Raw genomic sequence first — 13,050 nt, 5'->3', positions numbered from 1 at the left:
CCTTTTATTAGACAATGAGATTATTGTATTGTGACTGATCTGCTTCTTTTAGCATTTAGTAATATGCCTTGGAGATCTTTCCAAAGCCCATGAATCTCCATTACCATACATGGCCTTCCATTGTATGGAAGTGCCTTGTTAATTTGTGTTCCCATGACAAGCAGTGCTGCAGTGAATATTGCATCTGTGTCTTTGGCCATCTGTGTGTTTTCATAAGATAAATTCTCACAAACGGAATTGCTAGGTCATAGCATAGGCTTAATTTAAATTTTTCATAGATATTAACAAATTGCATTTCTCTAACAATGTATAAGTGGGACTATCTTCTACATGATTCAGTATTAGCACACTTTTTATTCTTAGCCAATCTGGTCAGAGTAAGCGATCATGTAGACAGTCTTGTAGCCCAATGTTAGGGACTTTGACTTCTACTCAGGGTGAAATGGGGAGCCATTAGAGGGTGATAAAGAATAAACTATAGAGGGCAAGTATGGAAGCAGACCAGTAAGGGGCCTCTTGGGTAACTCCAATGATAGATGGTGGTGACCTGTTCCAGGGTGGCGGCACTGTAGATAATAAAACCTGCTAATGTAATTGATGTGAAGAAAGGAGAAGAGCCAAGGGTAACTCCAAGGTTTTTGGAGCAATTGGTAGGAAGAAATTGTCACTAACTGATAAGGGGGAGGGTAAATAGAGCAGACTTCAGGGAGGGAAGATCAGGAGTTAAGTGTTGGCCATGTTAAATTTGAGATGTCTATTGGACAACATCCAATGGAAAATGTGGAGTAAGCAATTGGGTATACAAGTCCAGAGTTTAGAAAAGAAGCCTGGGCTAGAGATATAAATTAGTAAGTCATAAACATATGGATGTTATTTAAAGCCAGGGGACTGGATGAGATCAACAAGGGAGTAGGAAGAGGAAAGGTCTGAGTCCTAAATCCTGGGATATTTCATTTCTTTAGAGGTCAATGGGAATGAGGAGAGATCACACAAGAGGCAGTAAAGACAGTAGTACCAAGAAAATGTGGGGTTCTGGAATACCAGTGAAGCAAATGTTTCAAGGGGCACCTGGGTGGCTCAGTTAGTTAAGCGTCCGACTTCAGCTCAGGTCATGATCTCATGGTTCATGAGTTCGAGCCCACATCGGGCTATGTGCTGATAGCTCAGAGCCTGGATCCTGCTTCAGATTCTGTCTCCCTTTCTCTCTGCTCCTTCCCCCTCATGCTCTGTCTCTTTCTCTCAGAAATAAACATTAAAGAAAATTAAAAAAAAAAAAAGAAAAGAAAATGTTTCAAGAAAGATTAATCAGTGTCAAATTCTGCTGACACACCAAGATGAGGATTGAAAATTGTTTTTTCGGGGTGCCTGGTGGCTCAGTCAGTTAAGCGTCCAACTCTTGGTTCTGACTCAGGTCATGATCTCATGGTTTGTGAGTTGGAGCCCTGCATTGGGCTCCACGCTGATGGTGCAGAGCCTGCCTGGGATTCTCTCTCTCTCTCTCTCTCTCTCTCTCTCTCTCTCTCTCCCCATCCTGCACACTGTCGCAAAATAAATAAACTTAAAAAAAAGAAAAAGAAAATTGTTTTTTTCAATTTAGCAATATGGAAGTCACTGGTGATCTTAGCGAGAGCATTAGTGGAAATGAAAGCTGCTTGGAGCAGTTCAAGAAAAAACGGGAAAGGAAGGATTGGAGTATAGACAACTCTTGTAAGAAGTAGTGAAGAGAACGGGAGAGGAGAGTGGAGTCAAGAGTGCAATTTTTTAAGTCTTATTTTTGAAACTATTTCAAACTTACGCAAATGTTTCCAGTACAGTACAAAAAACTCTCTTCTCCCAAACTATTTGAAAGTTACCAATTTGATGCTTCATCACCCAATACTTGACTATAGATTTCCTACAAACAAGGGCATTCTCTTATATACCCTCATACCATCATCAAAATCAGGAATGAAGATATGATAATCTAATCCCCAGACCACATCCGAGTTTCACCAGTTGTCCCAATGTCTTTTATACCCAGTTCAACAGTCACATATGGCTTTTAATCATATTCTTTTTTTTTTTAATGTTTATTTTGAATGAGAGAGAGAGAGAGAGAATGAGTGGGGAACAAGCAGAGAGAGAAGAGAGAATCCCAAGCAGGCTCTGCACTGTCAGCATAGAGCTGGACACAGGCCTCTATCTCACAAACTGTGAGATCATGACCTGAGCTGAAATCAAGAGTCTGATGTTAACTGAGTCACCCAGGCACCCCAGTCATATTTCTTTAGTGTCCTTCAAACTGGAACAAACTTCAGTCTGTCCTTAACCTTGGGACCTGACTTTTTTTTTTTAAACTTTACAGGCCATTATTTTCATTTACCTCATTACTAAGGATGTTCACGGTCATTACTTAAGTTGGTATTTGCCCAACTTCTTCACTGTACATTTACAATTTTTCCCTATATACTTAATAAGAATCTAGCAGGGAGGTACTTTGAAACTGTGTAAATCGTTCATTTTCGTCAAACTGTCTCTTTATTCATTTGTTTATATCTGTATGGACTCATGACTTCCTATTTTATTCAATGGTTTGTAAGCCATTACTGTCATCATTTACTCTGGTGCTCAAAGTGTCCATGATTTGGCCAGTAGGAGCCCCTTTAGGCTGGCTTCCTTCTCTTTGACAAACGCCCGTCATTCTTTGAGGATGTACTTTCTGGCACAATGTGCTCGAGATTCATCTTGGACTTTCCCCAACCCAGCCTTGGAACCAGCCATTTTTCCAAAGGACCCTGGTTTCTTTTGGTGGGGAATGATATTTAGAAACCAAGATCTGGAGGGGCGCCTGGGTGGCTCAGTTTGTTAAGCGTCCGATTCTTATTTCAGCTCAGGGCATGACCTCACGGTTTGTGAGTACGAGCCCCACATTGGGCTCTGCACTGTCAGCATAGAGTCTGCTTGGGATTCTCTCTCTCCCTCTCCCTCTTTCCCCCCAAAATAAATAAACTTCAAACAAACGAACAAACAAACAAACCAAGACCTGGAGGCTGGGTATGCTCATTGCTACTGGGGAGTTGCAGCTCCTAAGCCCTAAGAAAGGATTTCTTTTTTTTCTTTTCTTTTCTTTGTTTTTTTTTTTTTAATTTTTTTTTAACGTTTATTTATTTTTGAGACAGGGGGAGACAGAGTGCGAGTGGGGGAGGGGCAGACAGAGGGAGACACAGAATCTGAAACAGGCTCCAGGCTCTGAGCTGTAAGCACAGAGCCTGATGCGGGGCTTGAACCCACGAACCATGAGATCATGACCTGGGTCGAAGTCGGACGCTACCGACTAAGCCACCCAGGTGCCCCCCTTTCTTTCTTTTTAGTGGGGTTATTTATTTTAAGTAATTGCTACATCCAATGTGGGGCTTGAACTCATGTCCCATGCTCTTCTGACTGAGCCAGCCAGGCACCTCTAAGAGAGGAATTCTTAAAGATAGAAGAAATTAAAGCATTTTCTTATACTTATGGGAAAGATAAAACAGAGAAAATTTGATGATCCCGCAAGAGAGAAAAGGGAATTGTTGGGCTCTAGAGCATGAGTGGCCCTAAGCAGCATCCACAGGTACAGGAGGGAGGAAGGCACAGAAGCAGTTGGGTGTATGAGGGTCTATTTTATAGAAGTACTCTTCTGGGGTGCTTGGGTGGCTCCGTTAGCTAAGAGTTCAACTTCAGCTCAGGTTACAATCTCGCTGTTCAAGAGTTTGAGCCCTGCCTCGGGCTCTGTGTTGACAGCTCAGAGCCTGGAGACTGCTCCTGATTCTGTGTCTCCCTCTCTCTCTCTGCCCCTCCTCCACTCATGCTGTCTCTTTTTCTCTCTCTCAAAATTAAATAAACATTTAAAAATGTAAAAAAAAAAAAAAAGTCTTCTAATGGCTTTTATTTTCTCAAGAAAATAATCAAGGTCATCAGTTAAGAGGAAGGATGGGAAAAGAAGTGCTGGAGATTTGAGAAGAGAAGATATAGTATGAGTAGCCACGTGGAAGGTCAAGAGTGAATACTCTAGGGAACACAGTAGGGGTATCAAGCAGCATGAAGGGTCCACTTGAGGTGACTAGGAATGTAAAGTGAGACTTATTAACACAAACGTGTGGGGGTCTTTCTCCTGCCATGTTAGGTACAGAATAGGCAGGATTATCATTTCTCGTCCTTTTGGCTAAGATCAAGTGCAGAATAGGCAGGATCAGCCAGGGCGGCCAATTCACCAAATGAGTACAAAATAGGAAAGAGAGAAGCCAGGGGACTGAAGGTGTATGCAAGGGAGTGATTCTACTAGTTGGTTGTGGGCTTTACATGGGTGAAAGAGGGAAGAGGGAATGATAAAGGAGAGAGGCATGGTGGAGATGTGATCAGTAGATTGCTGGTCTTGCCGAGACCATGGGAATTTTGGAGATAGGGCACTAGAGGAATGAGTTGGGAAGAAATGAGGTGATGATCAGAGGGTGGAAAGCATGAGATTGAGACGATAGGAGGTGTTATGGGTTGAATTGTGACCCCCTCAAAAAATGTTGACGTCCTAACCCCTGGTACCTCAGAATGTGACCTTACTTGGAGATAGAGACTTTACAGAGATAATCAAGTTAAATTGAAGTCATTTGGGTGACCCATAATCCAATATGACTGGTGTCCTTATAAAAAGTGGAAAGTCAGACACAAGGACAGGTAGCACACGGGGAGAGGCCATGTGAAGATGCAGGCAGAGGTCATGCTGGTGCACCCACAGGCCAAGGAAGGCCAGCGACGGGCAGCAAACCACCAGAAGTTAGGAGAGGGGTCTGAAGGGAACAGATGCTCCCTCACAGTCCTCAAGGAGAAACCAAAGGGTGCCTGGGTGGCTCAGTCGGTTGAGCGTCCGACTTCAGCTCAGGTCATGATCTCGCGGTCTGTGAGTTCGAGCCCCGCGTCGGGCTCTGTGCTGACAGCTCAGAGCCTGGAGCCTGTTTCAGATTCTGTGTCTCCCTCTCTCTCTGCCCCTCCCCCGCTCATGCTCTGTCTCTCTATCTGTCAAAAATAAATAAACATAAGAAAAAAAGTTTAAGCTTTAAAAAAAAAAAAAGAAGAAGAAGAAACCAAGCCTGAGGGCACCTTGATCTCAGACTTCCAGCCTCCAGAACTGTGAGGCAATACACTTCTGCTGTTCAAGCCACCCAGTCGGTGGTACTTTGTTATAGCAGCCCTGGGACACTAATACAGAGGGGTAGCAGTCACCAGTAATGACGAAGACCAGAAAATGACCACGGAGTGGGTAATTCAGATAGGGTCGGGCCAGGTCATTGGAGGAGAAGAGATCATGGAACTCTCTATGTGGACACTGAAATCTCTAAGCATTAGGACAGAATTAGGATCAGAGGGGATGACCGTGAGGCAGGAGCCAAAGCCTTCAAGAAATGAGAGGAAATAACCCAGGGAGTGTAGATGAGTAGAAAAGGGAGGCATAGCAGGTGGTATAGTCTGTCGAGAGGAGATTCAAAGCTGAGGGACTTTAGGGTATGAAAGCAGCACTGAAGAGCAAGGAAGACACCTGCCCACCCTTTGGCCTGGTGACACATGAGCTGAAGGAGAGAGAGCAGTGTCCTCAGGGAGAGGTGGCAGGGCAGAGGGACCCTTCACAGGGGCTATGTCCAGAGGGAGCTTGCTGATGGGGAGCAGTGAGCTCTAGAGGGACCAGGGGAAGGGTTTTAGGAGATGGGAACAGAGCAGGGCGTGTGCAGGGTTAGGAGAATCAGAGCGTGGGAGATGAGGGATCATCACACGCCAGGGGGAACAGTTACAAAATATCGTGACCACGTTTATCAGCTTACCACAATCCAATGTGCACCTTTTGTACCTTTTGAACTTCACAGCATGTGCACGGGGAATGTGGTAAAGAATGTGGAATGGTCACTGCAGATAGAGAAGAGGGGTCGGGCTAAGGACAGGTCAAGGATTTTCAAGCGAGGCTGGAGTCCAGTGGAGGCTGAAGGGCAGGAATGTCTAGTGGCACCAACCTACAGGATCGTGGAATTTTTGTGGCTTCTATTTCGTTTCTTGCTGGGGTGCAGAGGCCTGGTTCTAAGCCTAGTGAAGGAAGATTGTGGGATTTCTGCAAGGGTGGGTTTTGCTGATGAGGGCGTTGAGGTGGCTGGTGAGGTCATCCACACAGGCTCCAGCTTAAGCAATAATAATAATATATCAGAGCAAGCATCATTCACAGCGTGCCAGGGACTGTTCTAAGTGCTATCCGTATCAATTCAGTTACTCTCGCAGGCATTACTGTTATCCCCACTTTAATATGAATGAGAGTGTGAGGCTCAGAGAGCTCAAGTAAGCCGTCCAAGTTCAAAGCCTGTCTGTGGAAGAGCTGTGATTCCAACGAGGCAGTTCAGCCCGAGCAAGGCGACAAAGGGAGGAGCTGAAAGGAGCAGAAAAACCGCGGAAGGGTGAAGGGGCAGGGCTGGGGTTTGGGTGCAACCACAGCGCAGGGGAGAGGCAGAGGAAGTGAGAGCGGGACCCATGTGTGGTTGTGGTCTGAGAGCGGAAGGGTAGACTTTTACAATCCGGTGCAGCTGGCTGAGGTGAGGTAGAGGTGAAAGTCCCTGCAGAACTGGGAGATTTGGGGAACCGGGGAGCAGGGTGGTCCAGGTGGAGGGTCATCCACGGGACACTGAAGTGTCCCAAAGTGACACGGACATGGAGGGAGAGGACACCTGGAGACAGGACTCTGATAAATACGGAGACTGCTTCCTGCAGCAGAGTGGGTAGGCAGGGAAGAGCCTGGGCAGAGGGCCACTGGGGCCTCAGGTGGCAGAAGCCATCAGGAAATCGGGCTTGTCACTGCCTCGTGTGGAAGGCAACAGGGTAGCACCCGGGGTCTTCTCTAAGGCAGGAGCACTCCAAGGAGTTATTTTAAAATTACAAAATTAAGTTTGCCGCTTATTTTCTTGGCGATTCTTTGTACTCCAAAAAATCACTTCCCGCAGAACAGTTGGAAAATATATTGCCACCAGGTGGTGCAATGGCAGCGGCGCCCCTCTGAGAGCTTCGTAGGCCTGAATTGCCACCCGGTGGTGAGAAGAGGAAATGCAGGGAGGCTTTATTTGCGACCGACACACCAAATCAGCTGCCATCTTCCCACGCCCTCACGAGTTGCGCAAAGTACAGAGAGTATGAGTATGTGGACTTGGACCTCCCCTCTCATGCCTTCATTTCCTCATCCACCCACACTGCTTTTTATACAACAAACGCTTGTTGGGCTCCTAGTGGGTGTGAAGCACTGAGCTAGATACCAGGGACCCAGAGGGGAATGTGACATGTCCCAGCCCTCGGGACTCACAATTCTAGTGGGTGATGCCAAACGGTCACTGGGTGATCACAGGACAACGTGGGCAGTGCTGCAACAGAGCGCACCCAGGTGCTATGGAGGCTCCAGAAGGGGCTCTAACCCAGTCTTTCTAGATGAGGCGGTAACAGGACCAACACCTGCAGGGTGGGATTAACTGAGCCACGGAAGGTGGCGGTGAGAGTTCTAGGCAGAAAAATTTAAATGCCAAAGCCTAGCAGCGAGCGATCAGATGGAACATTCCAGCATAAAGATGAATGTATTATGGCTGGAACCTACAGAGACTGTTGCCTGCAGGAGAGTGAGGAGGCACGGAAGAGTCTGGGCAGAGGGCCACTGGGGCGTAAGATGGCATCTGAAAGTTGAGAGGACATAGGTAAGCAGGAGATTTGAGTATACATTGAGAAGTTTGGACTTTATCTTGACAGCCAAGATGTACCATTGAAAAGTCCGGGGTTTACCCTCAGAGAGATCCGTCTAGAAATAGTGTGTGGAGTGGACTGGAGAGACCCCAGGCTGGGGGCTGGGGGCTGGGGCCAGTGAGGAGGCTGGAACAGTAACCCAGGCAAGAACCTAGGGCCTGAACCTAGGCAGCATTTGTTTTATTGAAAAGCCGTGGACAGATTGAAAAGGTTTCCATATGCTCCTTACATATGAGGTTCCTGGGGTTCCATTGGGCTTGCTCATTCTTCATGAAATATTGCTTTTGAGATCCCTCCAGGTTGTTGTATATATCTATGGCCTATTCCTTTTTATTGCAGAGGAGTATTCCATTGTATGGATATACCACAGTTTATCCATTCACCTGTTGAAGGATATTTGGATTGTTCCCAGGTTTGGCTTACTACAAATAAAGCTTCTCTGAACATTCACATACAGGTTTTTGTGTGAATGCAAATTTTTATTTTTCTAGGATAAACACCCAGTAGTGCAATTAATTGCTGGGTTGTATGATTAGTATGTGTTTAATTTTATGAGAAACTGCCAAGCTGTTTTCCAGAAGTTCCAGAAGTCAACGTACCATTTTATTTTTTTAATTTTTTTAATGTTTATTTTTGAGGCAGAGAGAGACAGAGCATGGGCGGCAGAGGGGTAGAGAGAGAGAGGGAAACACAGAATGTGAAGCAGGCTCCAGGCTCTGAGCTGTCAGCACAGAACCCGACGCGGGGCTCGAACTCATGAGCTGTGAGATCATGACCTGAGCTGAAGTCGGATGCCCAACCGACTGAGCCACCCCAGGCGTCCCATAAACATACCATTTTAACTTGACCTCTGGCAATGTATGATGGCTCCCGCTGCCCCACATTCTTCCCAGTACTTGGTATTATCACTGTATATGTTTTTTTTTTTTTTAATTTTTGTCTTTCTGGCATGGGTACAGAGGTGTTTCCTTTTTGCTTTAGTTTGCATTTGCTTAATATCTAGTTATATTTAACATCTTTTCACGTGCTTATTTGCTATTTGTGTATCTTTGGTGAAGCGTCTGTTCAAAGAGCTGGTTCACTTTTATTTTAAAATGTGCCGAGTCATCCACATCTCTATCTCTACCTTCTCTCCTGAACTTCAGATTGAGATGCAAATGTCTCCTGCCATCTTCATGGAAGTGCCCCACCGCCACAATCTCACGCGGAAAGCCAAAACTGCCATCCCGCAGGAGTCCTGGGCCTCCCCAGTGGAAGAGCTAACACTTAGAGGGTTTACTATGTGCTAAGTACTGTTCTGAGTGCTTTACATGTTTTAACTAACTTAATACAATTACCCTTTTGGTAGTACTGTTTTTACCTTCATCTTCACACATGGGAAACGAGGCACAGAAAGGCTGAGTAACTCACCCAAGCTTGCACAGCTGGCAAGTGGCCAGTATGTCCATCCAGCTCCCAGAGTCGCTCTTGATTCTTCTTTCTCACCTCCCCATGTCTGTTCAATCACTGAGACCTGTATATTTTTACCTTCTGAATATTTTACTTCCATTGCCTTTCTTATAACCCTTATAACTACTGCTCTGTTGCAGCCATCTTTTCTCTTGCCTGGACCATTGAAAGTACCTTTTTTTTTTTTAAGGTAATCTCTACACCCAACGTAGGGCTCAAACTCACAACTCCAAGATCAAGAGTCACATGCTCCCCACACTGAGCCAGCCAGGTACCCCGTAAGTACTTTTTAAAAAACATAACTTTTTATGGGGCACCTGGGCAGCTCAGTCGGTTAAGCATTGGACTTCAGCTCTGGTTATGATCTCGTGATTCATGAACACAAACCCCATTTCAGGTGCTCCTCGCTTTTCTCTCTCTCCTTCTCTCTCTGCCCCTCACTCGCACCCTCTCTCTCTCAAATAAAATAAAATAAAATAAACTTTTATTATAGAAAATTTCAGCAATATGAAAATCTAGAGAATAGTAAAGTGAATATGTTCATTGCCACAACCAATATAAACTCATGACCATTTGCTTTATCTATACATCCACTCTCTGCTACCGCTTAACTGCATTATTTGGAAGCAAATCTCAGGCGGCATGTTAATGCATCTATAAATATTTCAGTATGCATCTCTAAAACAACTTTCAAATAACATTCTTCGCATTACGCATTCATATTTCTTTGTATCATTATCTAATCAGTATTTATATTAGTTATCTGTTGCTGTGTAACTTAGAGGTTTAAAACAATAATAAACATTTATTATTGCTCAGTTTGTTGGAAATCCGGGAGCAGATGAACGAAGTGGTTCTGGATCAGCGTCTCATGAGATGGCAGTCACCTGGAAGTCTGACAGGTACTGGAGAATCTGCTTTCCATGTGGCTCATCTACACAGGCTGGCAGGTCAGTGCTGGCTTTTGGCAGGGGCACAGGTCCTCACCACAAGGGCTCTCTACGGGCAGCTTGAATGGCCTCAGAACCTTGTCCGGTTTCCCCCAGAGCAAGGATCCAAGGAGGAAGCTACAAAACCTTTCCTGACCCAGCTTTGTAAGTCACACACCCGTCTACACTATTCTGTTGGTCACATGGGCCAACCTGCTTCGTTGTGAGAGGGTGTGAATACCAGGAGGCCAGGATCTTAGGGGACCATCCTGGAGAACGGTAACCACAAGTTCAAAGTGCCCCACTTGCCTGTCTCTCTCTCATTTACAACTGGTTTAAGTCAGGATCCATCCTTGCATTTTGTCGATATGGCTCATAAGTCTTAATCTCTGGGTTCCTTTTCCTCTTGTTTTTTCATTCTGTTCTTGTTTCTTTGCCTTTTTAAGTTTATTTATTTTGAGAGAGAGCACAAGTGGGGGAGGGGCAGAGAGAAAGGGAGAGAGAATCTCAAGCAGGACCCATGCTGTCAGCGCAGAGTCGGAGGGGCTGGAACTCACAGACCATGAGTGACCTAAGCCAAAATCAAGAGTCTGCCGCTTAACCGACTAAGCCACCCAGGTGCTCCGCCCTTTTTTTTTTTTAAAGAAGCCATGTTGTTTGTCCTTAGAGTTTTACATTTACTGGATTTTTCCTGCTTGCATCCCCATGATGTCATTTAACATAGTCCTCTGATTCATGTTTTTCCTGTAAACTTGTACTTAGATCCAGAACAATATGATTTGGATTTTTTTTTTTTTTTTTTTTTTTTTGCTTTTGCAAGAAAGCTTCAGCGGTAGTGCTGTTGACTTCCAGCAGGAGGCATATAATGTCAGGTTGTTTTTTTTTAATGTTTATTTTTGAGAGAGAAAGAGCACACATGTGGGAGAGGCAGAGAGAGAGGGAGACACAGAATCCAAAGCAGGCTCCAGACTCCAAGCTGTCAGCACAGAACCTGACATGGGGTTCGAACCCATGAACCGTGAGATCACGAGCCGAAGTTGGACGCTTAACCAACAGAGCCACCCAGGTGCCCCTGGTTGTCTCTCTTCATATGATGTTGAAGCTGTCGATTATTATTGCCTAGCTTATTTCATTAGAGGTTTACAAAATAGTGATAAATTAACTCTATAATTCCATTATCTATTAGCTGGAATATCTCTATAGAGAGAAATTTTCACTTTTTGATTACCCTGAAGTACAGTTAATACAGAAAAGATAAATGCTTCTTTCCCTTTATTAACAAGTATTCAGAAGTCACTTATTTCTAACATCCTTCAAAGGTGACCAATATTTTATTTTTAAAAATTTTTTCCCACTATTTTAAAAATATCATCATGAACTTAGAGATTTAAAAAAATTGATTTCAATCCATTGCACTTGTAATTCAATACATTGCACTTGCACTGATGCTCAGATGATCCTATCGTTAGCCAGGAGGAACCTCTTCGGGTTAGCCCCTGCATCCTTGTCAATTATACCAGCCATCTTTTATAGCTTCTTTACTTCCTGCCATAGCATTATGTTCCAGGTGCATCTTGCACATCTACAGACGTCTCAGCACCACTTGCCCCAGGAGCTCTGGTTCTTTTTAGTGGGAAATGAGAAAGACCACAACCTGGGTGTTAGAGTGTCTTTGCCGTTCAGCTGCACCCAACCCCGTCCTCCAACCACCAGAGTTGTAAAAATGCAAATCTGACCACTCCCTTGCTCAAAGTCCTTCCTGTTGCCCTCAGGACCAAGCCAGTTCTAAGCACATCAGGTCCTCAGTCACTGTTTCCCTGTTTGCCCCTCCCTCCCACTTCCTAGCAGTCTCTTTAAACTTCAAAACCCAGCAGAGGGGTGCCTGGGTGGCTCAGTCACTTAAGCCTTAGACTTTGGCCTAGATCATGATCTCCTGGTTCATAGTTCAAGCCTGCTATTGGGCTCTCAGCTGTCAGCACAGCCAATTTGGGATCATCTGTCCCCACCCCCCACCCGCCCCTTACCCTGCTCGTGCTCACGCTCTCTCTCCTCTCTCAAACAAAAATTAACCAAAACACAGCAGAACCGAACACGTTGCTGGTCCAGCACCTCCCCAGGCTGAGTCACACTCCTGGGCCTGTTCTCATACTAACCCTTCCACTTGGAAACATCCAGTCCTCCTTTGCCTGTCTTAACCTCACCAACTGTCTCATATTAAATCAATCTTGGAGCTTCGGCTTTAGCTCAGGTGTCATCTCCAAAACACTTACCTGAACAGCCAGGCAGGGAGGTCTCCCACTATTGTCTCATGGTCACTGTGCTTACACCCATGTAAGCACATAACCTACGTCTCCGTGTAACTCTCCTGCGCTGCTCGGCCATGAAGGACTAAAAAGTAGTTACTGCCCTATCCATCTTTACCTCTGGTCAAGGGGGACCAGTAACATGGCCTGCTGCCTAGCGGGTGCCCTCATCCAATCACCTGCAGGCAGGGCAGATGTTCTCTTGCCAGGGCACACATCCTTCCACTTCTGCCCTCCACCAGTGCCTTCTTCACTGTAGGTCAGGCCTGCAGTTCCACTAGGCATGGACTGAGCTATGCATTCATCTCTCCTGTCTGATCTGTTATTTGGCGGGCTTGCTGGGGGGGGGGGGGGGGAGACTAAAAGGGAGCTCATGCTCCTACTCTGGTGACAACGATTGGGGATGGGGATCCCCTTCTCCACCCCAAACAGCTGGAGCCCTAGCCAGGATGAAGGTCAGGATGGGAAAGATAACATCAGCCAGGAGGCACTAACACAGTGTAGTGTTGCCTATACAGAGCACCAATGAAGAGCCAGGGGCTCTGGAGACAGCCTGCTGTCATGACCTTGGAAGTTATTGATCATATGTGGTAAATATACCACCT

At 45.5% G+C, this 13,050-nt stretch overlaps 1 protein-coding gene across 1 annotated transcript in view; it reads right to left on the bottom strand.

Annotated features, from left to right (window-relative positions):
* The window catches only part of PRPF40B (pre-mRNA processing factor 40 homolog B), a 221,127-nt gene that overhangs the window by 96,290 nt on the left and 111,787 nt on the right, over positions 1–13,050 (bottom strand). The window lies entirely within an intron of this gene.

Source organism: Acinonyx jubatus, chromosome B4 (assembly GCF_027475565.1).
Source record: "Acinonyx jubatus isolate Ajub_Pintada_27869175 chromosome B4, VMU_Ajub_asm_v1.0, whole genome shotgun sequence".
Classification (NCBI taxonomy): Eukaryota; Metazoa; Chordata; class Mammalia; order Carnivora; family Felidae; genus Acinonyx; species Acinonyx jubatus.
This window is presented reverse-complemented; position numbering and strand designations above follow the sequence as displayed.